Source organism: Mesoplodon mirus (assembly GCF_964341445.2).
Source record: "Mesoplodon mirus genome assembly, chromosome: 16".
Classification (NCBI taxonomy): Eukaryota; Metazoa; Chordata; class Mammalia; order Artiodactyla; family Ziphiidae; genus Mesoplodon; species Mesoplodon mirus.
Window position 1 is genome coordinate 37,775,983 of NC_138992.1, and position 25,519 is coordinate 37,801,501.

A 25,519-nucleotide genomic window follows, 5' to 3' on the forward strand; every position below is an offset into this window, starting at 1 on the left:
CTTCCCTTTTGTTTCCTGGTGCGAGAGGAGAGGGCATTAAGAGAGCTGCTTAAAGAAGCACCAGAGACGGGCGCGAGCCGCGGCTAAAGGCACGGACCCCGGAGACGGGCGTGGGACGCTGGGGCTGCTGCTGCCACCGCCACAAGGCCTGTGTGCGAGCGCAGGTCACTGTCCACCCCGCCTTCCGGGGAGCCTGTGCACCCCGCCACTGCCGGGGTCCCGGGACCCAGGGACGGCTTTCCCGGGAAAGCGCACAGAGCGCCTCGGGCTGCTGCAACGTCACGCCGGCCTCTGCCGCCGCAGGCCCGCCCCACACTGCGCGCCCCTCCCTCCCCTCTGCCTGAGTGAGCCAGAGCCCCCGAATCAGCGGCTCCTTTAAACCCGTCCTGTCTGAGCGAAGAACGGACGCCCTCCGGCGACCTACGCGCAGAGGCGGGGCCAGGTCCAAGGCTGAGACCCGGGAGCTGTGAGAGCAGAGAAGAGACAGGGAAATCTCTCTGTGCAGCCTCGGAGGCAGCGGATTAAAGCTCCACGGTCCACTTGACGTGCCCTGCGTCTGTGGAGTGCATGAATGGACAGCGGATCATCCCAAATTGAGGAAGTGGACTTTGAGGGGAAGATTTAAGACTTTTCCCCCTTTTCCTCTTTTTACAAGAAATTATCCCAAATTAAGGACGTGGACTTTGAGAGCAAGATTTCAGGCTTTTCCCCCTTTTCCTCTTTTTACAATGAATTATCCCAAATTGAGGAAGTGGACTTTGAGAGCAAGATTTTCGACTTTTCCCCCTGCTCTCTTTTTGTGAATGTGTATGTGTATGCTTCTGTGTAAGATTTTCTCTGTATAGCTTTGCTTCCACCATATGTCCCAGGGTTCTATCTGTCCGTTTTTTTTTCAATAATTACTTTTTAATTTTAATAATGCTACTATATTTTATACTTTATTCTATTTTACTTTACCTGCTCTTTCTTTTTTTCCTACCTTCCTTTCCTCCCTCCCTCCCTCCACCCCTCCTTTCCTTCTTTCTCTCTTTCTTTCCTTCCTCCCTCCCTCCCTCCCTTCTTCCTTTCACTCTTTCTTTTTCTTTCCTTCCTCCCTCCCTCCCGCCCTCCTGTCTTTCTTTCCTTCCTCCCTCCCTCCCACCCTTCTTCCTTTCACTTTCTTTTTCTTTCCTTCCTCCCTCCCTCCTTTCTTTCTTTCTTCCTTCCTTCCTTCCTTCCTTTCTTTCCTTCTTCCTTTCTTTCTCTCTCTCTCTCTTTCTTCTACTAATTCTTTCTTTCTACTTTTTCTCCCTTTTATTCTGAGCCGGGTAGATGAAAGGCTCTTGGTGCTGCAGCCAGGAGTCAGTGCTGTGCCTCTGAAGTGGGAGAGCCAACTTCAGGACACGGGTCCACAAGAGACCTCCCAGCTCCACATAATATCAAGCAGCGAAAATCTCCCAGAGATCTCCATCTCAACACCAGCACCCAGCTTCAGTCAACGACCAGCAAGCTACAGTGCTGGTCACCCTATGCCAAGCAACTAGCAAGGCAGGAACACAACCCCACCCATTAGCAGAGAGGCTACCTAAAAACATAATAAGGCCACAGCCACCCCAAAACACACCACCAGACGTGGACCTGTCCACCAGAAAGACAAGATCGAGCCTCAACCACCAGAACACAGGCACTAGTCCCCCCCACCAGGAAGCCTACACAACCTACTGAAACAACCTTAGCCACTGGGGACAGACACCAAAAACAATGGGAACTACGAATCTGCAGCCTGCAAAAAGGAGACCCCAAACACAGTAAGATAAGCAAAATGAGAAGACAGAAAAACACACAGCAGGTGAAGGAGCAAGATAAAAACCTACCAGACCTAACAAATGAAGAGGTAATAGGCAGTCTACCTGAAAAGGAATTCAGAATAATGATAGTAAAGCTGATCCAAGATTCTTTTTCCAAGATCCAAAATCTTGGAAATAGAATAGACAAAATGCAAGAAACAGTTAACAAGGACCTAGAAGAACTAAAGATGAATCAAGCATCGATTAAAAACACAATAAATGAAATGAAAAATACTCTAGATGGGATCAATAGCAGAATAACTGAGGCAGAAGAACGGATAAGTGAGGTGGAAGATAAAATAGTGGAAATAGCTGATGCAGAGCAAAATAAAGAAAAAAGAATGAAAAGAACAGAGGACAGTCTCAGAGACCTCTGGGACAACATTAAACGCACCAACATTCGAATTATAGGGGTTCCAGAAGAAGAAGAGAAAAAGAAAGGGACTGAGAAAATATTTGAAGAGATTATAGTTGAAAACTTCCCTAATATGGGAAAGGAAATAGTTAATCAAGTCCAGGAGGCACAGAGAGTCCCATACAGAATAAATCCAAGGAGAAATACGCCAAGACACATATTAATCAAACTGTCAAAAATTAAACACAAAGAAATCCTATTAAAAGCAGCAAGGGAAAAACAACAAATAACACACAAGGGAATCCCCAACAGGTTAACAGCTGAACTGTCAGCAGAAACTCTACAAGCCAGAAGGGAGTGGCAGGACATAATTAAAGTGATGAAGGAGAAAAACCTGCAACGAAGATTACTCTACCCAGCAAGGATCTCATTCAGATTTGATGGAGAAATTAAAACGTGTACAGACAAGCAAAAGCTGAGAGAGTTCAGCACCACCAAACCAGCTTTACAACAAATGCTAAAGGAACTTCTCTAGGCAAGAAACACAACAGAAGGAAAAGACCTACAATAACGAACCCAAAGCAATTAAGGAAATGGGAATAGGAACATACATATCAATAATTACCTTAAATGTAAATGGACTAAATGCTCCCACCAAAAGACACAGAGTGGCTGAATGGATACAAAAACAAGACCCATATATATGCTGTCTACAAGAGACCCACTTCAGACCTAGAGACACATACAGATTGAAAGTAAGGGGATGGAAAAAGATATTCCATGCAAATGGAAATCAAAAGAAAGCTGGAGTAGCAATTCTTATATCAGACAAAATAGACTTTAAAATAAAGACTATTAGAAGAAGAAGATATAACAATTGTAAATATTTATGCACCCAACATAGGAGCACCTCAATACATAAGGCAAATACTAACAGCCATAAAAGGGGAAATCGACAGTAACACAATCATAGTAGGGGACTTTAACACCCCACTTTCACCAATGGACAGATCATCCAAAATGAAAATAAATAAGGAAACACAAGCTTTAAATGATACATTAAACAAGATGGACTTAGTTGATATTTATAGGACATTCCATCCAAAAAGAACAGAATACACATGTTTCTCAAGTGCTCATGGAACATTCTCCAGGATAGATCATATCTTGGGTCACAAATCAAGCCTTGGTAAATTTAAGAAAATTGAAATTGTATCAAGTATCTTTTCCGACCACAATGCTATGAGACTAGACATCAATTACAGGAAAAGATCTGTAAAAAATACAAACACATGGAGGCTAAACAATACACTACTCAATAACGAAGTGATCACTGAAGAAATCAAAGAGGAAATTAAAAAATACCTAGAAACAAATGACAATGGAGACACGACGACCCCAAACCTATGGGACGCAGCAAAAGCAGTTCTAAGGGGGAAGTTTATAGCAATACAATCCCACCTTAAGAAACAGGAAACATTTCGAGTAAACAACCTGACCCTGCACCTAAAGCAATTAGAGAAAGAAGAACAAAAACCCCCCAAAGTTAGCAGAAGGAAAGAAATCATAAAGATCAGATCAGAAATAAATGAAAAAGAAATGAAGGAAGAGATAGCAAAGATCAGTAAAACTAAAAGCTGGTTCTTTGAGAAGATAAACAAAATTGACAAACCTTTAACCAGACTCATCAAGAAAAAAAGGGAGAAGACTCAAATCAATAGAATTAGAAATGAAAAAGGAGAAGTAACAACTGACACTGCAGAAATACAAAAGATCATGAGAGATTATTACAAGCAACTCTATGCCAATAAAATGGACAACCTGGAAGAAATGGACAAATTCTTAGAAATGCACAACCTGCCAAGACTGAATCAGGAAGAAATAGAAAATAGGAATAGACCAATCACAAGCACTGAAATTGAAACTGTGATTAAAAATCTTCCAACAAACAAAAGTCCAGGACCAGATGGCTTCACAGGCGAATTCTATCAAACATTTAGAGAAGAGCTAACACCCATCCTTCTCAAACTCTTCCAAATAATTTCAAAGGAAGGAACACTCCCAAACTCATTCTACGAGGCCACCATCACCTTGATACCAAAACCAGGCAAGGATGTCACAAAGAAAGAAAACTACAGGCCAATATCACTGATGAACATAGATGCAAAAATCCTCAACAAACTACTAGCAAACAGAATCCAACAGCACATTAAAAGGATCATACACCATGATCAAGTGGGGTTTATTCCAGGAATGCAAGGATTCTTCAATATACGCAAATCAATCAATGTGATACACCATATTAACAAGTTGAAGGAGAAAAACCATATGATCATCTCAATAGATGCAGAGGAAGCTTTCGACAAAATTCAACACCCATTTATGATAAAAACCCTGCAGAAAGTAGGCACAGAGGGAACTTTCCTCAACATAATAAAGGCCATATATGACAAACCCACAGCCAACATTGTCCTCAGTGGTGAAAAACTGAAACCATTTCCACTAAGATCAGGAACAAGACAACGCTGCCCACTCTCACCACTCTTATTCAACCTAGTTTTGGAAGTTTTAGCCACAGCAATCAGAGAAGAAAAGGAAATAAAAGGAATCCAAATCGGAAAAGAAGAAGTAAAGCTGTCACTGTTTGCAGATGACATGATACTATACATAGAGAATCCTAAAGATTCTACCAGAAAACTACTAGAGCTAATCAATGAATTTGGTAAAGTAGCAGGATACAAAATTAATGCACAGAAATCTCTGGCATTTCTGTACACTAATGATGAAAAATCTGAAAATGAAATCAAGAAAACACTCCCATTTACCATTGCAACAAAAAGAATAAAATATCTAGGAATAAACCTACCTAAGGAGACAAAAGACCTGTATGCAGAAAATTATAAGACACTGATGAAAGAAATTAAAGATGATACAAATAGATGGAGAGATATACCATGCTCCTGGATTGGAAGAATCAATATTGTGAAAATGACTCTACTACCCAAAGCAATCTACAGATTCAATGCAATCCGTATCAAACTACCACTGGCATTTTTCACAGAACTAGAACAAAAAATTTCAAAATTTGTTTGGAAAAACAAAAGACCCCGAATAGCCAAAGCAATCTTGAGAACGAAAAACGGAGCTGGAGGAATCAGGCTCCCTGACTTCAGACTGTACTACATAGCTACAGCAATCAAGACAGTGTGGTACTGGCACAAAAACAGAAAGATAGATCAATGGAACAGGGTAGAAAGCCCAGAGATAAACCCATGCACATATGGCCAACTTATCTTTGATAAAGGAGGCAGGAATGTACAGTGGAGAAAGGACAGCCTCTTCAATAAGTGGTGCTGGGAAAAGTGGACAGGGACATGTAAAAGTATGAGATTAGATCATTCCCTAACACCATACACAAAAATAAGCTCAAAATGGATTAAAGACCTAAATGTAAGGCCAGAAACTTTCAAACTATTAAAGGAAAACATAGGCAGAACACTCTATGACATAAATCACGGCAAGATCCTTTTGGACCCACCTCCTAGAGAAATGGAAATAAAAACAAAGATAAACAAATGGGACCTAATGAAACTTCAAAGCTTTTGCACAGCAAAGGGAACCATAAACAAGACCAAAAGACAACCCTCAGAATGGGAGAAAATATTTGCAAATGAAGCAACTGACAAAGGATTAATCTCCAAAATTTATAAACAGCTCATGTTGCTCAATAGCAAAAAAACAAACAACCCAATCCAAAAATGGGCAGAAGACTTAAATAAGCATTTCTCCAAAGAAGATATACAGACTGCCAACAAACACATGAAAGAATGCTCAACATCATTAATCATTAGAGAAGTGCAAATCAAAACTACAATGAGATATCATCTCACACCAGTCAGAATGGCCATCATCAAGAAATCTAGAAACAATAAATGCTGGAGAGGGTGTGGAGAAAAGGGAACACTCTTGCACTGCTGGTGGGAATGTGAATTGGTACAGCCACTATGGAGAACGGTATGGAGGTTCCTTAAAAAACTAAAAATAGAACTACCATATGACCCAGCAATCCCACTACTAGGCATATCCCCTGAGAAAACCATAATTCAAAAAGAGACATGTACCAAAATGTTCATTGCAGCTCTATTCACAATAGCCCAGAGCTGGAAACAACCTAAGTGTCCATCATCGGATGAATGGATAAAGAAGATGTGGCACATATATACAATGGAATATTACTCAGCCATAAAAAGAAACGAAACTGAGCCATTTGTAATGAGGGGGATAGACCTAGAGTCTGTCATACAGAGTGAAGTAAGTCAGAAAGAGAAAGACAAATACCGTATGCTAACACATATATATGGAATTAAAAAAAAATGTCATGAAGAACCTAGGGGTAAAACGGGAATAAAGACACAGACCTACTTGAGAATGGACTTGAGGATATGGGGAGGGGGAAGGGTAAGCTGTGACAAAGCGAAAGAGAGGCATGGACATATATACACTACCAAACGTAAGGTAGATAGATAGTGGGAAGCAGCCGCATAGCACAGGGAGATCAGCTCGGTGCTTTGTGACCGCCTGGAGGGGTGGGATGGGGAGGGTGGGAGGGAGGGAGATGCATGAGGGAAGAATGTGGGAACAGATTTATATGTATGACTGATTCACTTTGTTATAAAGCAGAAACTAATTAAAAAAAACATAAAATGGGAGGAATCATGTACCTTGTTGATGATTGGTTTTAGAGGTATTCAGGATAATTACAGCTTATGTGGGTGGCAAGGAGTTCAGATGGGCCTGATATTTTATATCCATCCATCTGTCTGTCCACCCATCTATTCCATACTTTCTTTAAAATTTAATTTAATTTAATTATTATTTTTTTCACACCTTTATTGGAGTATAATTGCTTTACAATGGTGTGTTAGTTTCTGCTTTATAACAAAGTGAATCAGCTATACACATACACACATTCCCATATCTCTTCCCTCTTGCGTCTCCCTCCCTCCCAGTCTCCCTATCCCACCCCTCTAGGTGGTCACAAAGCACCGAGCTGATCTCCCTGTGCCATGCGACTGCTTCCCACTAGCTATCTATTTTACATTTGGTAGTGTATATATGTCCATGCCACTCTCTCTCTTTGTCCCAGCTTACCCTTCCCCCTCCCCGTATCCTCAAGTCCATTCTCTTGTAGGTCTGCGTCTTTATTCCCATCTTGCCCCTAGGTTCTTCATGACATTTTTTTTTCTTAGATTCCATATATATGTGTTAGCATATGGTATTTGTCTTTCTCTTTCTGACACTTCACTCTGTATGACAGATTCTAGGTCCATCCACCTCACTACAAATAACTCAATTTCGTTTCTTTTTTTTAAGATGTTAGGGGTAGGAGTTTATTAATTAATTAACTTATTTTTGCTGTGTTGGGTCTTTGTTTCTGTGCGAGGGCCTTCTCCAGTTGTGGCAAGCGGGGGCCACTCTTCATCGCAGTGCTCAGGCCTCTCACTATTGCAGCCTCTCTTGTTGCGGAGCACAAGCTCCAGACGCGCAGGCTTAGTAGTTGTGGCTCACGGGCCTAGTTGCTCCACGGCATGTGGGATCCTCCCAGACCAGGGCTCGAACCTGTGTCGCCTGCATTAGCAGGCAGATTCTCCACCACTGCGCCACCAGGGAAGCTCCAATTTCGTTTCTTTTTACTGCTGAGTAATATTCCATTGTATATATGTGCCACATCTTCTTTATCTATTCATCTGTCGATGGACACTTAGGTTGCTTCCATGTCCTGGCTATTGTAAATAGAGCTGCAATGAACATTGTGGTACATGACTCTTTTTGAATTATGGTTTTCTCAGGGTATATGCCCAGTAGTGGGATTGCTGGGTCGTATGGTAGTTCTATTATATTCCCTTGCTCCTCCTTATAATTTCTCTACTGATCTACTGCTTCATGGTGGGGGAACCTCTCCTCACTCTTCTTACTGTTTCTAAGTCCCTAAATATCCCAAACGCATAAGTTCCTAAATGCTAGGGACAAACAACTTGAGAACAGATAAACTGATTATAAACAAACCATGGCAAAGCTGAAATTAACTTAAAAAAACAGCACCTATGAAGAGAACCTGAAATGTTCACGACAAAAAAAATCATACTGTTCTAAAACTGATTTTATACTATCAGGACATCTGCTCTGAAAAAGAAGATAGCAGCCCCTGACATCCGGGAACTCGTGTGACACTTACGGGTAGATGGCAGGGCTGTTAAAGAAGCCAGGCTGCCTTGTTCTCCTGCTGGACACATGAAGAACCTCACAGAACACCAGCATCAGACAAGGGCATTCTGTGACTGACAAAGTGAGTCAAAACAAGCCACTTCATAGTTTTGTATAAGTAAGTCCAGACTAAAACAAAGTTCCTGTGCAACGAGTGACAGACCTGCCTTATTCCACCACAGGCATCTCCCTGGCCTTTGACAAAGCAGAGGTGACAGGCACTCTTGCTGCACATTGCTCTGAATGGCACATAATGTCTGGAAAGGATGAAGTGGGTAAAGCAATGAGAGAGGTTCCTCTAGTGAGGAAGCAAGGATGCTCCCTTTCAAAAAACTCCAATTTCAAAGAACCACTTGAGAGCTTTCCCTCACTCAGCTCCTTCTCTTTTGCATGAAGTCTTGTATAGAGGCACCCACACACTGACTCATGATTGGGAAGGGAAGGCCTTTGTGGTTTAACCTGACTTTTTATCCCATATATTATCTCAGGCTAGCTCAGCAGCTGTTTTCTATTTTCAGTGAGTCAAATATGGTTGACCTCCTAGGTTCTGAGCATGGGAAATGTAAGATTTCCAAGGGTACCAGTTAGAGGCTGGTTTGGAAACATGACATGTAATCTGGCATCTCGATATCTTTATAGAAATGAATTGAGACAGGATGAAGGTAAAGTTGAAAGTTATGGGCAAAGTCTCTGAGGAAATAGTCTTACAAACCATCATCTAAAACTCAGGAAAATTATTGTAAAACATAAGGAAAATGCTGGGTTTTCTATGGGTGTTTGTTTTCTGGAAATCTGTTACTTATGACACTACTGTACCACGTAGGAGTTAGTTGATTTTCACAAGTTGTGCCTCAACATTTGTCAGAGCATTGGTATTAGGTGGGTAGAAGGCAAAGATAATTATCGCCCCTCATATTCTAGAAAACTGAGTCATGGTCATAAGTCACTCAACGCTGCCAGAGCTTCATCACAGGGCCCTGGAACTCACCCAGGTCTTCCCAGCCCAGAGCCCTCTCAGTAGCTACCAAACCGCTTTCAGGCCAAGTAGTCTTTGGTTCTGAACCTGATAACATTAATAAACCTGGGAAAACACTGCCTAGATCATTTGATTCTTAGGTGGTTGCAGTAGGTAGTTGCTGTTTGAATGTGTAAGGACTCAACTCATCCTCTTCCTCAAAGGATGGTTCCCAGACACCCTACATCTTAATCATCAGGGGAACTTAAGAAAAGTGAAGATTCGAGATCCCACCACAGACTTACCACAATAGTGTTTCCGGTATGGGACTCAGGAACCTGCACTTTTTTTTTTTTTTTTTTTTGCAGTACGCGGGCCTCCCACTGCTGTGGCCTCTCCCGTTGTGGAGCACAGGGTCCAGACGCGCAGGCCCAGCTGCTCCGCGGCACGTGGGATCCTCCCAGACCGGGGCACAAACCCACGTCCCCTGCATCGGCAGGCGGACTCTCAACCACTGCGCCACCAGGGAAGCCCAGGAACCTGCACTTTTAATAAGTTTTACAAGAGCTTCTCAATTACATTGTTTGAATACTACTGGTCCAGGGTAAGCAAATGTTTGCAAAAAGCCACTCAAAGTTAAAGAAAAGATCGACACCCCCCGCAGACCCTATCCTAAGTTGAGCTCAATACACATTAGGAATAGTGTTGAAAAGGAAAAAGTGGCAGATGTTTAATTCAGGAGTCACCGAGCAAAAATTTCAGAAGGGCCCCTCTTAATTTGTATTGACTACAAAATAAATAGATCTCCAGGATAATGGGATCCAGAGGTTTTTCAGATCCTCTTACAACAAAACCGCTGTTCTTATGCTCATGGGGCAGGGGGATGACCCCTGTAGTAATAGCGGGAACTAGCAGCTATTTTGATGTTAGCAGAATCTGTGGCCTTAGGTCTGGTCTTAATTGAAGCAGGGACTTAGGATATATTCTGGATTATTAAAATTGCTTCTAGGCCTGTGCTTTTAGAAAAGAAACAAATATACAGTAAGGGTAGATAGAAGCAATTCAATTTTCTTATTAGCAATGGCTACCTAGGAATCTTGGGAGTCTAATATTATATATTATTATTATTTTTTAAATAGAAGGGTCACCTATAAAAGTTATTTCAAGCATAGCTTGGACTTTACATTTTATAGCTATGCTATAGGCAATCTATTGCTTTTCTTCCTGCATATGCAGTAGTTTTAATCAAGCTTTTTAAGCTATCAATGGCTAAAATTAACCAAGTGTGGTGAAAATAATGCTACAAACCAGTCTGTTACCCTAAAGCAGCATTTTTTTAAAACCAAGCCCTAGGTTCTGAATGCAAAAATCTCTCATGAACTAATAAAGGAAACACAAGGGAGAGAAGGGCCTACAGTAACAGAGCTAAGAGCATCAACAGCCTGTCTAGTATTTAAATCTCAATTATTCTCACTTTCACTGCTGAAACCGATAAGTTTCAATTCTTCAACAATTGTATAACATTTGAAAACTCATAGAAAAACCACTAAAATTACTAAATTTTAAAAAGCCATTCTAGGTTACACAATTTAAACTAAGGCAAGCAAGTTGTGTAAAATCTCTCTTTACAAAGGTCTCATTTGGGATCTGAATGCAGTATAGAGAACCAGACAACTGGTATGAAGTGAAGTCAATGAACCTTTTAGCTTCCTTTTCCCAAATGGTCATCTTGAGCACAGATGTTTAAAATGTGCTACAGATGTTTAAATCAAGGTATTCAGCTATTTATAAAATTAAAATTCCATTGATCAAAGGTGAAATATTTACATTTTTACCCCACTCTCATCTTGGCAAATAATAAATTAACTCTACTTACCTGAAATTTATTACCACTGCTTTCATCACTACCATTTCCTCTTTGCCATCAATATTTTTAGGGTAAACACGAAGTATGAAATACTGTTAAAGAAGTAAGTACTTTCTCTTTTGAAGTCATATTATGAAGAAAATAGGTGAAATTAAAAAACCCTCATTTTCTCCCTTTGTTTTCTCTTTGTTTTTAACTTCTGTTTGGATGTAAAATGTTTAATAACTGGAAGTCAAATATCCGTTGACGAGAAAAGAAGCTTCCAATATTATCTTATAAACTGTGCTTGCATATCACCAGAACAAAATAATAACTCTAACTACTTCAATTTAAAATTTGATAAAGTGTCCTAAATGTATAACCTCTTTTTAAATTGGGTACTGCAAATAGGAATTTTTTAAACCAGGTACAGACTATGAATATAAAATATCCCATGTTAGCAATAACCTTTTGTGTTTTTTAGTGAGATCTTTTCGAATTAATCTTTCAACACTCATATTAAGAAATACCAGTTCTCGGGGCTTCCCTGGTGGTGCAGTGGTTGAGAGTCCGCCTGCCAATGCAGGGGAGTTGGGTTCGTGCCCCGGTCTGGGAGGATCCCACATGCCGTGGAGCGGCTGGGAACGTGAGCCATGGCCGCTGGGCCTGTGCGTCCAGAGCCTGTGCTCCGCAATGGGAGAGGCCACAACAGTGAGAGGCCCACATACCGCAAAAAAAAAAAAAAAAAAAAAAAAAGAAATACCAGTTCTTGTCTGTTCTCAAATTTAATGACAGCCTTTTGCATTTGTGATACTGAGGATTAGAATGAAGTTATGAATGCACAAACTTGGCCAATTTAGCTTACCTCCAGTCCACAAAATTAATGCAACTGGTTTCCTAGTGGACAAGCTTTTAAAATTTTAAATTCTGTTTAGGATTTCTTAATTGACTATTCAAGATATAATGCTAATTACCAGCAAAACAAAGATTAAAATAAAGAGAAGAGCCTGCCACGTTGGGGGTGATGAAGACTTGCTGAGGAAGGACTGCTCGTTAGTCAGGGGTGAAAGCCCTTGACCTCAGCAGCCAGCGCTGGGAGAGGTGTACTCCAGAGGCAGCTGCCTGCCCAATCCAGGAGCCATAGGCTGTCTTGATTCCCTCTCGTTTTTTCACAGTGCAAGGCCATTCCTTCAGTCCCATGTAATTTGTAGCCATTATCATAGATATTAGATGTGGAGAGACTTGCCAGGTTATCTAATTTCCCAGCCCTTCGCACAGAATGCCTGTTGAATATATGAGGCAGTTGTTTACAAGCGCCTGTGAAAGCCAGCCTATTAGCAGTCATGGTCATTTACCACCACCTGGGGGGCAAACAACATCCAAAGAGCCTTAACACATAACCATAATTGGAAAAATAAATAATGAAGGAATGCCGTATTCAAGACATTTGACTAACTGTCAAATAATGAGGTTTATTAAAAACTTCCATAGAGCTTCAAGATGGCAGAGGTATAAGACGTGGAAATCCCCTTCCTCCCACAAATACATCAGAAATACATCTACACGTGGAACAACTCCTACAGAACACCTACTGAACGCTGACAGAAGACCTCAGACCTCCCAAAAGGCAAGAAACTCCCCACGTACCTGGGTAGAGCAAAAGAAAAAAGAAAAAGCAGAGACAAAAGGATAGGGACGGGACCTGCACCTCTGGGAGGGAGCCGTGAAGGAGGAAAGGTTTCCACACACTAGGAAGCCCCTTCACTGGTGGGGACAGGGGATGGGCACCAGGGGGAAGCTTCAGAGCCACGGAGGAGAGTGCAGCAACAGGGGTGCAGAGGGCAAAGCGGAGAGATTCCTGCACAGATCAGTGCCGACCAGTATTCACCAGCCCGAGAGGCTTGTCTGCTCACCTGCCGGGGCAGATCCCAGGTAGAGGACTGGGGTTCGCTGCCTGAACACAGCCTGAAGGGGGCGAGTGCACCACAGCTAGCTGGGAGGGAGTCCAGGAAAAAGTCTGGATCTGCCTAAGAGGCAAGAGACCATTGTTTTGGGGTGCGTGAGAAGAGGGGATTTGGAGCACCGTCGAAACAAGATCCAGAGACTGACGTGAGCTGCGGCTATCAGCGCGGACCCCGGAGACAGGCATGAAATGCTAAGGCTGCTGCTGCCGTGACCAAAAAGCCTGTGTGCAAGCACAAGTCACTGTCCACACCTCCCCTCCCGGGAGCCTGTACAGCCCGCCACTGCCAGGGTCCCGTGATCCAGGGACAAATTCCCGAGAGAACACACAGTGCCTCAGGCTGGTGCAACGTCATGCTGGCCTCTGCCGCCACAGGCTCGCCCTGCATCCATACCCCTCCCTCCCCCCGGCCTGAGTGAGCCAGAGCCCCCTAATCAGCTGCTCCTTTAACCCCGTCCTGTCTGAGTGAAGAACAGACACCCTCAGGTGACCTACACGCAGAGGTGGGGACAAATCCAAAGCTGAACCCCAGGGGCTGTGCGAACAAAGAAGAGAAAGGGAAATCTCTCCCAGCAGCCTCAGGAAAAGCAGATTAAATCTCCACAAACAGCTTCATGTATCCTGCATCTGTGGAATACCTGAATAGACACGAATCATCCCAAAATTGAGGCGGTGGACATGGGAGCAACTGTAGACTTGGGGTTTGCTTTCTGCATCTAATTTGTTTCTGGTTTTATGTTTATCTTAGTTTAGTATTTAGGGTTTAGAGTTTATTATCACTGGTAGATTTATTGATTTGGTTGCTCTCTTCCTTTTTTTCTATATATATATATATATTTTTTCCTTTTTCTCTATTTGTGAGTATGTATATGCTTCTTTGTGTGATTTTGTCTGTATAGCTTTGCTTTTACCATTTGTCATAGGGTTTGTCTGTCCGTTTTTTGTTTTTTTTTTCAGTAGAGTTTTTAGTGCTTGTTATCATTGGTGGATCTATTTTTTGGTTTGGTTGCTCTCTTCTTTCTTTTTTTTAGTACTTTAAAATTTTTTTAATTTTTAATAATTTTTAAATTGTAATAACTACTTTATTTTAATCTTTCTTTCTTTCTTTCTTTCTTTCTTTCTTTCTCCCTATTCTTCTGAGCCATGTGGCTGACAGGGTCTTGGTGCTCCGGCCAGGTGTCAGGTCTGTGCCTCTGAGGTGGGAGAGCCGAGTTCAGGACATTGGTCCACCAGAGATGTCCCAGCTCCACATAATATCAAACGGCAAAAGCTCTCCCAGAGATCTCTATCTCAACGCTAAGATCAGCTCCACTCAACGACCAGCAAGCTACAGTGTTGGACATCCTATGCTAAAGAACTAGTAAGACAGGAAAACAACCCCACCCATTAACAGAGAGGCTGCCTAAAATCATAATAAGCTCACAGAAATCTCAAAACACACCACTGGATGTGGTCCTGCCCACCAGAAAGACAAGATCTGGCCACATCCACCAGAACACAGGTACCATTCCTCTCCACCAGGAAGCCTACACAACCCACTTAACCAACCTTACCCACTGTGGGCAGACACCAAAAACAACAGGAACTATGAATCTGCAGCCTGAGAAAAGGAGACCCCACACACAGTAAGTTAAGCAAAATAAGAAACCAGAGAAACACACAGCAGATGAAGGAGCAGGGCAAAAACCCATCAGACCAAACAAATGTAGAGGAAATAGGCAGTCTACCTGAAAAAGAATTCAGAATAATGACAGTAATGTGATCCAAAATCTTGGAAATAGAATGGAGAAAATACAAGAAATGTTTAACAAGGATCTAGAAGGACTAAAGACCGAACAAACAATGATGAACAACACAATAAATGAAACTAAAAATTCTCCAGAAAGAATCAATAGCAGAATAACTGAGGCAGAAGAACGGATAAGTGACCTGGAAGATAAAATAGTGCAAATAACTACAGCAGAGCAGAATAAAGGAAAAAGAATGAAAAGAATTGAGGACAGTCTCACAGACCACTGGGACAACATTAAATGCACCAACTTTCGAATTATAGGGGTCCCAGAAGAACAAGAGAAAAAGAAAGGGACTGAGAAAATATTTGAAGATATTATAGTTGAAAACTTTCCTAACATGGGAAAGAAAATAGTCAATCAAGTCCAGGAAGCACAGAGAGTCCCATACAGGATAAATCGAAGGAGAAACACACCAAGATACATATTAATCAAGCTAAAAAAATTAAATACAAGCAAAAATATTAAAAGCAGCAAGGGAAAAACAACAACTAATATACAAGGGAATCCACATAAGGTTAACAGCTGATCATTCAGCAGAAACTCTGCAAGCCAGACGGGAGTGGCAGGGCATATTTAAAGTGATGAAAGGGAAAAAACTACAACCAAGATTACTCTACCCCGCAAGGATGTCGTTCATATTCAGCAGAGAAATTAAAACCTTAACAGACAAGTAAAAGCTAACAGGATTCAGCACCACCAAACCAGCATTATAACAAATGCTAAAGGAACTTCTCTAGGCAGGAAACAAAAGAGGAGGAAAAGACCTAAAATAATAAACCCAAAACAATTAAGAAAATGGTAATAGGAACATACATATCGATAACAACCATATATGTAAATGGATTAAATGCTCCAACCAAAAGACATAGACTGGCTGAATGGATACAAAAACAAGACCTGTATATATGCTGTCTACAGGAGACCCACCTCAGACCTAGGAACACATACAGACTGAAAGTAAGGGGATGGAAAAATATATTCCATGCAAATGGAAATCAAAAGAAAGCTTAAGTAGTGATAATCATATCAGACAAAATAGACTTTAAAATAAAGCTTATTACAAGAGACAAAGAAGGACACAACATAATGATCAAGGGATCAATCCAAGAAGAAGATATAACAACTGTAAATATTTATGCACCCAACATAGGAGCACCTCAATACATAAGGCAAATACTAACAGCCATAAAAGGGGAAATCGACAGTAACACAATCATAGTAGGGGAATTTAACACCCCACTTTCACTAACGGACAGATCATCCAAAATGAAACTAAAGAAGGAAACACAAGGTTTAAATGATACATTAAACAAGATGGACTTAATGATATTTATAGGACATTCCATCCAAAAAAAACAGAATACACTTTCTTCTCAAGTGCTCATGGAACATTCTCCAGGATAGATCATATCTTGGGTCACAAATCAAGCCTTGGTAAATTTAAGAAAATTGAAATCGTATCAAGTATCTTTTCTGACCAAAACGCTATGAGACTAGATATAAATTACAGGAAAAAATCTGGAAAAAATACAAACACATGGAGGCTAAACAACACAATACTAAATAACCAAGAGATCACTGAAGAAATCAAAGAGGAAATAAAAAAATATCTAGAAACAAATGACAATGAAAACAAAATGACACAAAACCTATGAGTTGCAGCAAAGGAATTCTAAAAGGGAAGTTTATAGCAATACAATCCTACCTCAAGAAACAAGAAATATCTCAAATAAACAACCTAACCTTACACCTAAAGCAATTAGAGAAAGAAGAACAAAAAAGCCCCAAAGTTAGCAGAAAGAAAGAAATCATAAAGATCGATCAGAAATAAATGAAAAAGAAATGAAGGTAACAATAGCAAAGATCAATAAAACTTAAAGCTGGTTCTTTGAGAAGATAAACAAAATTGATAAACCATTAGCCAGACTCATCAAGAAAAAAAGGGAGAAGACTCAAATCAATAGAATTAGAAATGAAAAAGGAGAAGTACCAACTGACACTGCAGAAATACAAAGGATCATGACAGATTACGACAAGTAAATATATGCCAATAAAATGGAAAACCTGGAATAAATGCACACATTTTTAGAAAAGCACAACTTTCCAAGACTGAACCAGGAAGAAATAGAAAATATAAACAGACCAATCACAAGCACTGAAATTGGGACTGTGATTAAAAATCTTCCAACAAACAAAACTCCAGGACCAAATCACTTCACAGAAGAATTCTATCAAACATTTGGAGAAGAGCTAATACCTATCTTTCGCAAACTCTTCCAAGATATAACAGAGAGAGGAACACTCCCAAATGCATTCTACAAGGCCACCATCACCCTGATACCAAAACCAGACAAAGATGTCACAAAGAAAGAAAACTACAGGCCAATATCACTGATGAACATAGATGCAAAAGCCCTCAACAAAATGCTAGCAAACAGAATCCAACAGCACATTAAAAGCATCATATACCATGATCAAGTGGGGTTTATCCCAGGAATGCAAGGATTCTTCAATACATGCAAATCAATCAATGTGATACACCATGTTAACACACTGAAGGAGAAAAACCATATGATCATCTCAATAGATGCAGAAAAAGCTTTTGACAAAATTCAACACCCATTTATGATAAAAATCCTCCAGAAAGTAGGCGTAGAGGGAACTTATCTCAACATAATAAAGGTCATATATGACAAACCCACAGCCAACATCGTTCTCAATGGTGAAAAACTGAAACCATTTCCTCTAAGATCAGGAAACAAGACAAGGTTGCCCACTCTCACCACTCTTATTCAACAAAGTTTTGGAAATTTTAGCCACACAGCAATCAGAGAAGAAAGAGAAATAAAAGGAATCAAAATCGGAAAAGAGAAATAAAGCTATCACTGTTTGCAGATGACATGATAGTATACATAGAGAATCCTAAAGATGCTACCAGCAAACTATTAGAGCTAATCAATGAATTTGGTAAAGTAGCAGGATACAAAATTAATACGCAGAAATCTCTTGCATTCCTATACACTAATGATGAAAAATCTGAAAGAGAAATTAAGGAAACACTCCCATTTACCACTGCAACAAATAGAATAAAATACCTAGGAATAAACCTACCTAAGGAGACAAAAGACCTGTATGCAGAAAACTATAAGACACTGATGAAAGAAATTAAAGGTGATACAAACAGATGGAGAGCTATATCATGTTCTTGGACTGGAAGAATCAACATTGTGAAAATGACTATACTATCCGAAGCAATCTACAGATTCAATGCAATCCCTATCAAACTACCAATGGTATTTTTCACAGAACTAGAACAAAAAATTTCACAATTTGTATGGAAACACAAAAGACCCCATATAGCCAAAGCAATCTTGATAGAGAAAAGGAGAGCTGGAGGAATCAGGCTTCTGGACTTCAGACTATATTACAAAGCTATAGTAATCAAGACAGTATGATACTGGCACAAAAAGAAGTATAGATCAATGGAACAGGATAGAAAGCCCAGAGATAAACCCACACACATATGGTCACCTTATCTTTGATAAAAGAGGCCAGAATATACAATGGAGAAAAGACAGCCTCTCCAATAAGTGGTGCTGGGAAAACTGGACAGCTACATGTAAAAGAATGAAATTAGAACACTCCCTAACACCATACACAAAAATAAACTCAAAATGGATTAAAGACCTAAATGTAAGGCCAGATACCATCAAACTCTTAGAGGAAAACATAGGCAGAACACCCTATGACATAAATCACAGCAAGACTCTTTTTGACCCACCTCCTAGAGAAATGGAAATAAAGACAAAAATAAACAAATGGGACCTAATGAATCTTAAAAGCTTTTGCACAGCAAAGGAAACCATACACAAAGCGAAAAGACAACCCTTAGAATGGGAGAAAATATTTGCAAATGAAGCAACTAACAAAGATTAATCTCCAAAATTTACAAGCAGCTCATGCAGCTCAATATCAAAAAAACAAACAACCCAATCCAAAAATGGGCAGAAGACCTAAATAGACATTTCTCCAAAGAAGATATACAGCTGCCAACAAACATATCAAAGGATGCTCAACATCACAAATCATTAGAGATATGGAAATCAAAACTACAATGAGGTATCACCTCACACCAGTCAGAATGGCTATCGTCAAAAAATCTACAAGCAATAAATGCTGGAGAGGGTGTGGAGAAAAGGGAACCCTCTTGCACTGTTGGTGAGAATGTAAATTGATACAGTCACTATGGAGAACAGTATGGAGGTTCCTTAAAAAACTGAAAATAGAACTACCATACAACCCAGCAATCCCACTACTGGGCATATACCCTGAGAAAACCATAATTCAAAAAGTGTCCTGTACCACAATGTTCATTGCAGCTCTATTTACAATAGCCAGGACATGGAAGCAACCTAAGTGTCCATCGACATATGAATGGATAAAGAAGATGTGGCACATATATACAATGGAATATTACTCAGCTATAAAAAGAAATAAAATTGAGTTATTTGTAGCGAGGTTGATGAACCTAGAGTCTGTCATACAGAGTGAAGTAAGTCAGAAAGAGAAAAATAAATACCATATGCTAACACATATATATGGAATCTAAAAAAAAAAAGAAAAGAAATGGTTCTGAAGAAGCTAGGGGCAGGACAGGAATAAAGATGCAGACCTACTAGAGAATGGACTTGAGGACACGGGGAGGTAGAAGGGTAAGGTGGGACGAAGTGAGAAAGTGGCATGGACATATATACACTACCAAATGTAAACTAGATAGCTAGTGGGAAGCAGCCGCATAGCACAGGGAGATCAGCTTGGTGCTTTGTGACCACCTAGAGGGGTGGGATAGGGAGGGTGGGATGGAGACACAAGAGGGAGGGGATATGGGGATATATGTGTATGTATAGGTGATTCACTTTGTTATTCAGCAGAAACTAACACAGCATTGTAAAGCAATTACACTCCTTTAAAGATGTTAAACAAAAGAAAAAAAAAACTTTCACAGAAACTAGATTCCTCTTTTTTTTAATTTTTAAATTTTTTTTTAATTTTTTATTTTCATTTTTTAAATTTTTTTTATGTCTTTCATGTAGTCGGGACTGAGAAAATTCCTGTCAGAGGATCAGAACTCCATTCCAAGCTGTTACTGTTAAGTTCTAAAGCAATGGAGGCCCTTACTTTTGGCAACAATCGGCTCTTATTCCCAAGATACTGACTGCATTTTTATTTTGCAATCACAAACTAGAACTGTGGTTCAAAATAGCAAAACACATTTTTAAAAATAAACTGAAACTATTGAGTGGATTTCATACCTATAGACTCTCAAGACCCCTTGATACGCAGACAGGTTTCAGTATCCCATAATGAAAAAGGTTTTGTAGGAAAAGGATCCAGAGCAATTCTGATATTCTCTCGTTCAAGCATTCCCTGATCATTTTGTATGGCATTATTGATTTTATCCCAATTTTTAAGTCTTTGATTTGCTGGTATCACAGAAAAGCTAAACAGCAATTGGCAGAAAGAGTTCATTGTTGAGTATTAATAGTTAGCTCAGATTGCCATAACAAAATACCACAAAGAGGTTGGCTTAAACAACAGAAATTTATTTTTCTCATAATTCTAGATGCTGGAAGCCCAAGATCAAGGTGCCAACAGGTAAGACCTTTCTTCCTGCCATTTTACTTTGTTTTCACATGATGTTTCCTCTGTGTGCACTCAGAGACTCTAGATTCCTCTTATGTCTGGGGATATAGTTAAAAGGGCTCGAAACAATAAATGTTGGCTGCTTTCTTTCCTTTTGTGTAGAAACATCTCAAAATGGGCTCTTCCCACACCAGAGATAGAGCACACTTCAAGAGCCAACCTGAAGGATTCTTAATTTAGGTGTCATGAATTTAATTAATATGAAACAGCAGAGCATATACTTAATTAACATAAGATGACAACATTTTTAGTATTCCCCTGGGACGATGTGAGTTTTGAGACATTTTAAGCTGGCTACAAAGCAGAAACTAGAGAGAGGATATAGCATTATTTGATATATGGTATAATTCAGGCTCAAATCCAGATCAATCAGTCCTCAAGTTGATTTGCAGGTGTGAGGCTGGGTGTGCGTCTTTGGCCAATTAGGCTGCACTGATCGTAAAGCCTACATGAACTAAGAAGCTGCCACTGTTCACTGTTTTCAACAAAATCTCAGGGATGTGAAGGTAGCAGAGAAGGAAAACAGGTTTTGCAATCATACAGAGCTGGTTTCAGATTGTACTACACTTCATGTTAGTTAGGAAAATGCTCCTAGGCAGTCTTAGCTTGTTTCCTCATCTGTAAAACAGAAACAGCAATATCTACTCATGGATGTTAAGAGAAGATAAAACAGTGAATATAATATCTTGTAGATCCTCAATAAATATTAGCTTCCTTTCTCCTCTGAGAATTCTATAGTTGTATTTAAATGACAGATTATTTAGGCGTACAGCAAAAATTTATTCCAGGTAAATTTGCGGGACTCAAAATGCAATCAAATTTTCAAAATACTTCTAACAGAGCAAGTTTTTTTAAGTGCCAAGCAATTAGAATTGCTTCCTTCACAAATCCTTGAGTTTAATATCAAACTGATGCAAAACTTAATGCTGGAGAAGAGGCACGCTCGTGCATCCTGTTTTCCCCATTTGAAGAAGGTGGTACCTTGGATCTAACAGCTTCCTCTCTTCTGTAGAATTCTCAAAACTCTTCAAGCTGCTCCTCTTCAACAAGCACTAAAGAATCTGTAGGTCACTTCCACTCTTCTCCAATATCGTGGTAATTCATTTAGATATTAAGGATAATTAAGCATTACAACACACTTGATATTTAAAGATTAAGAAACACCATTAACCACCATGGATGAAACTACCATTGGCTTTAAACTCAGTCTAAACTTCTTTATCTTCTAGCTCTCTTTCAGGTAGCTCTTCTACAATTCATTTAATTGTTCATAATATTAATGAGGTACTCACAATATCCAAAAAGCAGTACCTCTCCTTTAAATGAAAAAAAAAATTAGTATTCCTATAGTCATGCATACCCAGTGCTAAATATCTGAATGAAAGCAGGAAAAAAGGTCAATACTTTGGAAATTGACACATATTCTAGGTACTAAGCTTAGAGCAATAAAATACCTAGATAGATGACTTGTAAATTCAGCTCCACTTTTCTGGGTTCTAGATACTTCTTGAATAATATGACTTATAGAATGAAAAAAGTTATATGCTCCCAGGTCAACTAGAGATCCAAAAGAAAGAAAGCATAACTCCAGAGGGCATCCCAGTGACTTATAATTACATGGATTATATTTTTAAAAAATCTGATCCAAATCTTGACTAAATATGAAATCAGAATTCAGTAGTATTCAAAAAATAGATAAAATCCAAGAAAAGCCAAGAAATATGCTATTTGACAAAAGAATAAAAAAAAATAAAAGCAGCGGTTTACAAGAAAGGTTGATGGGTATGAGAAAAAGGTCTTTATGCTTATTATATGGCATGGTTCTTTTCTGGTGCAGACACAGACACACACACACACACACACACACACACACACACCCCATAATAAGGGAAAGCAAAAGGGAATGATTAGTTCCTTTACAAGATACATAAACACATTAGCAGACAAAATTAAACTCTTTAGTTCCAGGACACACTTTGTAAATGTCCCTGAAGGCCTGTGACCCGAGGCACAGGAAGCACATGCCATGACAGGAATGGCATCATATGTGCCTCTGTAATTGTCAACAGATGTAGCATGCCAACAGAGTAGAAGCACAGCTTCCACTTAACACACGCTTTTTGGTGACTGACAGGCTGGAGTCTTAGAAAAATGAAGGTTTGATGAATGAGGCATCCTGCTTAATTGTGTTAAACTGTTTAGTTCCAATTTTCATAAACAGATTCAAGAGTTGAGAAATAGGAAACCTCTTCCTGATTCTCTCAAGAAAAAAGAAGGGGAGGGACAGGAAGGAAATGAAAGAGAGAAGCACAAGATCATGTTGCCACGGGATACTTAAATGACTTAAATCAGGCATTTATGTGGTTGTATTAGAAGACATTGAAATAAAATTGTACCAAGACGGGATGTTAAAAAATATTAAGAAAATACATTCCTTCACTGCTGAGATATTCTCATCAATTTGCTCCCTATATTTTAGTCATGTCAAAGTAACAATCTTTGGAACAATTTAAAATCCATAGCTGACCTTTACTCATGTTTGTTTGATATAGGCAAGTCTGTGCTATTTAATCTCTTGTTCCTAAAAGGCAGAGGTAATCTCATTCTCCTTCATTTGAATCATCTCTGCTTTATACCAAAAGCAATTTTCACTTCTAGAAAAATATGGGCTTTAGGATATGGAGTCTTAACACCAGTATAAGCTTAGAAAGGTAATTCCCCCATTTTTAGGTCAGAGAAGATGCCTACTATATATATTTTTGATGCATACTATCTGAATATCACTGTCTGGGATGAGGCTCCTTGCCAACAGAGAATACCCAGTCAGTCCACAGCACAGAATCCAGAGCTTGATGTTGTCCAAGAGACTCAATGAGACTGCCATCTGTGTCCTTGGCCACGAGCCATTGGCTTTTACACATTCACTTATATAATCCTCCCACCAACTCTTACCCACCCATAACCAATTTACTTTGGCTGAATAGGAACTGTAAAGAGGCCTCAAAATCCCAGAAGCATCATTTGCCATAGAAGAGCTACTAATGGTATTAACATTTGACTTTTTTCTTCTTTGCTTTCTTCTCTGCAGTGCTCACCATGTCAGAATGAAGTGAGTCAGGTGCTTTCCTAAATAAGGTCGCTGAACCAGTAAAGTATCAGGGTCACTTGATGTGAATGCCAGCAGTTTCATCACTCATTTATGTAACCACAAAGTAACATGCTAAGACCAAAAGGTCAGTGAGCAGCAATGATACTCATGCATCTTTTGCAGTATTTCCTAGAATACTCAACTATATGCCCAGTCACCCTCTCTACTGGGTCTAAATACATGAAAGCATGTTCATAGCAAGGCCTCTTCCGTAAGTTTTTAAAATATAAAACTAAACCCCAAACACTGAAACCACTTACTGAAGATCAACTGTGTAGAGTGCAATTGACTTTCAAATACATTATCACTTATCAAATACATTCAATTCTCACAATAGTCCTGTGGAATATTATTGCCCTCATTTCACAGATCAGGGAACTGAAGCTCAGAGAAGTTGAATGACTTGTCAAAGCCACACTGCTATAAAACTATGAAGCCTGTTCCTCTTTTATGACACTTGCTGACTCTCTAAGACAAATGTTAGGTAAGTGGTCAGAACAATTCAAATGTTAAAGGATGTCTCTGAGTCTTTAGTGACGTTCTTTCTCATTGCCTTCTTCTTGGATAAATACACAGTGCATCTGTAGAGTGTGTTCCTATAAATAAGTCTCCTAAGTTTTCCCATCTGTAGACGTAAGGAGAGACCGTGGGGTGGAGGTGGCAGGAGAGAACACTTCAGGTGTTCAATCATGCGGATTGCTGGGAGTGTGGCATCAACTTATCCAGCTCCGCATCTGCCTGGTCAACTGAGCGTCTCAGGTAAACTGGGCCAGAAAAGTCTAACAAATGCTTTTCTTTGCCCTAAACTCATCTTAGGTCATGAAGAGCTGAGAGAATAGGAATTATAAATTCAGGGTACTTTTTTTTATTGCTTCTGGGACTTCACTGCTATCCTTCCTTATCTGCTAATAGATCCTAGATGGCAGAGGTTTTATGTATTTTATATATTTTGAAATAGGTCTCAACAGTGAAAATAAAGGTAGTTACTGTGTTCATCTGCACATCACCACTTCTCCCCACTTTAAGGATTACACACCTTGACAACAGGGATGAACAAAGGAGCCAGGCTGGGCCACTGTGATTTTCCCAACTGAGTTGGATGTGATGAATTACTTGGCTCTTCTGTGCTTAACAGGCTGTAAAGACGTAAGTCTTGAGTTTTGAGCTGCATAAGGTCATAGTTCAGCCTCTAAGGGGACAGCTGGCTTGAGAGAATGAAGTCACCGTGAAAGAAGGTGGAATAAGCACCAGAGAGAGAGAATACGTGTCCTAAGAGCATCCCATTGCTGGAGTCCATAAGACCAAATCCAGCCCTACTCTTCTTGTGGCTTGCTCAGATTCTCCATTTTGCTCCAGGTCGTCTGAGTTAGATTTCTGTCACTTAGTACTGAAGGAGTCTGGACTAATACAGAAATTGTGCTTTAATAACTGAAATAATAACAGTGGCTTCTTGAGAGTTAACTTTGTGCCAAGCATTTCACTCAGATTGTCTTTATCTTTTTCTTGAATATAATCACACAAGGCAGGTATCACCCTTTTATTTATGAAGAAATTGAAGTTCTGAGAGGTCAAATGACTTTCTTAAGGTCACACAGCTAGAGAGTAGTAGAGCAAGATTTTGAATCCATTTCTGCTTGACTCCTAAATCCATGCTCTTAACATTTAG

At 39.8% G+C, this 25,519-nt stretch overlaps 1 protein-coding gene across 1 annotated transcript in view; it reads right to left on the reverse strand.

Moving 5' to 3' along the window:
- CPQ (carboxypeptidase Q) overlaps positions 1-25,519 on the reverse strand; it is a 508,335-nt gene that overhangs the window by 57,697 nt on the left and 425,119 nt on the right. The gene's annotated exons all lie outside the window — the stretch shown is intronic.